At 57.2% G+C, this 3,825-nt stretch overlaps 1 protein-coding gene across 2 annotated transcripts in view; it reads left to right on the top strand.

Annotated features, from left to right (window-relative positions):
- The window catches only part of PARVB (parvin, beta), a 185,726-nt gene that overhangs the window by 32,991 nt on the left and 148,910 nt on the right, over positions 1-3,825 (top strand). Inside the window, exon 1 of one of the 2 annotated variants that reach the window (XM_011934780.1) lies at positions 1,601-1,673. The exons of the other annotated variant lie outside the window; for it this stretch is intronic. The gene's annotated coding sequence lies outside the window, so the exon portion shown is untranslated. Of the gene's footprint in view, positions 1-1,600; positions 1,674-3,825 lie in introns of those variants that run through there. 2 annotated transcript variants of the gene reach the window in all.

Here is a 3,825-nt window from a genome sequence, read left to right as displayed (position 1 = left end):
CACCTTGCGGGGCCCGCGCTTGCTCCGGCCGCCGGGTGTTTAGCTCTTCCCTGGGCAAGCGGCATCGCCAGCCGCGCGGGGTGACCGTTCATTCCGTGAGCAGTGACACTCACGTGTGCAGGGCACGCTGGGCGGGCATGGCCTGGGGGACCCGCTACTGGTTGTTGCGCGGGCGCCCTGCAGGGTGCGGGACTCGGGGCGTGCAGGTCTGAGGCCTGCGAGCAAGGGTTGCAGAGATCGCATTAAAATTTAAGTTTTTATGGCGTGTGCTCACGAAACACTAGCAACCTCGTACATTTTAAAGAATTTGAGAGTTGCAGGGGATAGTCTGATGTCTTTAAGTGTACCGCTTGCCCAGGGCCTCCTGGGAGATACATTCTTGAATTTTCTGCTTGGGTGGGGAGGTTCTGCCCCTGGGACCGTGCCCTATAGTGAGATTTCAGATTGGTGAGAGGTGCGGGGAGCTTACAAAGAATGGAGGTGGGGAGCTGCTGTGGAAAGGCAGATGGAGAAAGGCCAGCCTCAGGTGGGTACCCGGGAAGGAGCCCTCCCTTAGTGGGTATGCAGTACGGTTTTCTGAAACCACTTGGGCCTGACATATCCCTGGGAACTCTTCCTGTGCCTCCAGGGATTAGTGTACCCCGGGCTGCAGGTCCCCCATTCATTTCTTCCCTGGGACTCTTGTGTTCCTAGGGATGTGTGTGCTCTGGGAACACGTGTGACTGATTTGCCTCTAGGCATGTGTGTGCCCCCATGCGCCTGCTCCCCAGGTTTTGTGTACAGTGCAGGGAACGCTTGGTTCCCCAGCCATTTTCTCCCAGGGACGCCTGTGCCTCCAGGGGATGCGTGTCTTTCCATCTGTGATCCTGTTCCAGGAGGGCAGGGTCTTGTCCCCTTCAGTGGGTCTCCTGGCGGAGAGGCCACTCTTCTCTCAAGCCTTACACTGGACGACCCACTGTGGCTTGTATTAGTTGGTGTTTGTCACCTCTTCTAAATGACATGATTAGTGGCTGTCACCCTTCTCTCCGTCATCCCTACTGTTCTTCCGTGCAGTCATCAGCACCCTCACCAGAAATCATTTCGGTTCCTCTTTATGGCTTGCAACAATTATAGACGCAAGTGACACTCCCCTCACAATTCAGCCCACAGCCTGTGGTGCGCCTGCCATGGGCCAGGTGCTGCTCCGACCCTAGGAAGAAAAGAGTGGGGGTGGGGTGCTTGCTTTCGTGGAACAAGGAATGAATAAGACAAGTGGCGCTGTGATGACATGCCCCAGAGCACATAGAACAGGGCGATCAGAGCCAGGGGAGGCCTCTGAGGAGGGGACACTTGAGTGGAGGCCAGAAGGAACCAGAGGAAAGTCTTTCATAGAACGGCAAGGAACCGGAATGTTCTGGGCTCTTACAGCTTTTTTTTAGGTGCCGTTTACGCTCTCGGAATAGGAAGAACACACACCCAAAGTAATGGACGGGGCCCACATTCCAGAGTACACAGTGCTTCTCCTCCTTGCCTGTATGAATTGATGTGTGCCTAGAAAATTCAGGCCCAGCCTGGTTTAATTCAAATGCACCAAGAATTCCAGTAGCGGGAAGCATCCTGTGCTGAGTAGAACGGGCGTGGAGGCAGGAGGAGGAGCAGGACGCTGGACACTGCTGATGCTGCTTTTGCTGGGGGTGAGCTGGGCGCCCTGCCTCGGTTCTCAGGGTTGGGGTGCCTGGCAAACAGAGGGCCACAAACCCTCCTTGGATCCAGGCGCAGGAATTGAGGGACAGGCTGGATTGGGAAGGGTTTAGCGGCTTCTGTGTGGTCTCCTGGGAAGTGGAGGAGCCAGGAAGACGGAATAATGAGGCCTTGAATAATTGAGAGTTGCCGGTAATTCTGCAAGCCCGTTTGCCTTGGCAACATGTGCTTCTGGCCACTCCAGGGTGAGAGAAGCCCCTGACCCTGACTTTGGGCCATCAGAGCTATGCTTAGTTGCCTACCAGAGAGTGACTGGGTGCTTGGGAGGTTTCCACGACCCTGCCTGCTGCACCATTGGCTTCATTTCCTCCTTTGTTAGAAAGTTGAGGGTGGATTCAGGAGAGCGGATGTGGCTCCAGTTTGTTCCTGAGTTGAGGACTCTAAGGGAGGAGGGGGAAGCTGGGGGAGGGGGCGGGTTCATGGGGAGGTTCCAGCTTCAGGCAGGGGTGTGACAAGGCACAGAGGGACTTTTGAGAGGGATGGTTGGGATGAGTGACCTGGCCTGTTCCAGAGGAGAGGGGATTAGGAAATGTGGGGCCATGGGGTTTGGAGGAAGCAGTGCAGGAAGTGTCTGAGAATGAGCTTCACAGCGGGCGTCATTAAGGCTGATGTGCCACGGGAGGTGTGTCACATGCTGGCCCGGGTCAGAAAAGGGAACTGTGATTAACTGTAGGCATTCGCAAAATGGAAAGGAACGCCAGAAACCCCCAGGGCTCCCCACAGAAGCTCTGGGGACATGAAGGACAGTGTGTTTCAAACCTGGGTTCAGCTTTACTGGGGCTTAGAGGAGCCCGTGTGGAGGGAAGACCCCCCAACAGCACACAGGGTTCCCCACTGTGCCCATGGGATGGGATGCTCCCAGGTCCCGTGGGCCAGGACAGGGGTCAGGGACAGCCCAGCTGCTGCTGGAAATCCTCAGAGGTGGATGGCCCGCCCCGGCCAGCAAGGCCCTGCATGGAAGAGGTTGGGTGGAGTGCTCCACGCATTTGCCACAAGAGGCCTGTTCTGTGCTGTGCTAGGCCCTGGACCTCAAGTGCCACTGCCCAGTGGCCAGGGTCAGGTTTCTCAGAGAAAGCTGAAGCCAGCAGAGCCAGAGCAGCCAGTCTGGAGGTTCTGTCCCTCTTTTATGAGCGACACATTCAGGAAGTTTCTATCCCCTGATTACCTTAAAAAAATATGTGTGGGCCAGGTGAGGTGGCTCATGCCTGTAATCCCAGCACTCTGGGAGGCTGAGTTGGGTGGATCACCTGAGGTCAGGAGTTCGAGACCAGCCTGGTCAACATGGTGAAACCCCATGTCTACTAAAATTCCGAAAATTAGCCGGGCATGGTGGCACGCACCTGTAATCCCAGCTACGTGGGAAGCTGAGGCAGGAGAATCACTTGAACCTGGGAGGTGGAGGTTGCAGTGAACTGAGATTGTGCCACTGCACTCCAGCCTGGGCAACAGAGCAAGACTCTGTCTAAAAAAAAAAAACAAAAACAGCTTTGCCTGGCCTCCCTTGGGATGAAGCCTTTTCCTCTGCTTCCAACACCTGCGAGGCCTGCCTCCCCTCCTCTCCCCCTCCCTGGCACCCCACACTGTCCCCAGGGCCTGCTTTTCTGCTAACCTCATGGTACCGGCCTGCAAGCCATTTCCTGGGGCCTCCCCATCGCTTCTTCTAGAAACAACTCCTGGAGCTCCCCTTGGAGGTCAGGCCAATGACCTGTCCCCCGCATCGCCCTCCATCCTCTAAGCTTCCCGTGGGTAGGGACAATTCCCAGTTCAGAAGGGCTTCAACTGCCCTGGGCCTGGCTCTTGGCAGAAGCTCTACAACAGACTGTCCACGTTCGTGTGACTTGATTCTCTCCGACTTTCAGGACGTCCTGAGGCCGCACCCACGTGGCAATGGTGTCTGTCGCGCTGCCCCCTGGCTTCGGCACCACTAGCGGAGCCGAGCAGAGCCCAGGGCTCCAAAGTGTGGGGAAAAGGCTGCGCCGCTCCCGGGGTGGCCTCACACCCCTTGTCTGAGCATCAGCGGCGACGCGGGACGGAGACGGCTCCGCCTGGGACCAGCAGGCCTCGGGCATCCGGGCCGCCGGGGCC

The sequence above is a fragment of the Colobus angolensis genome, unplaced genomic scaffold (assembly GCF_000951035.1).
Source record: "Colobus angolensis palliatus isolate OR3802 unplaced genomic scaffold, Cang.pa_1.0 Scaffold138, whole genome shotgun sequence".
NCBI lineage: Eukaryota > Metazoa > Chordata > Mammalia > Primates > Cercopithecidae > Colobus > Colobus angolensis.
Note: the sequence above shows the minus strand (reverse complement) of the source record. Positions and strands in the feature narration are given on the sequence as shown.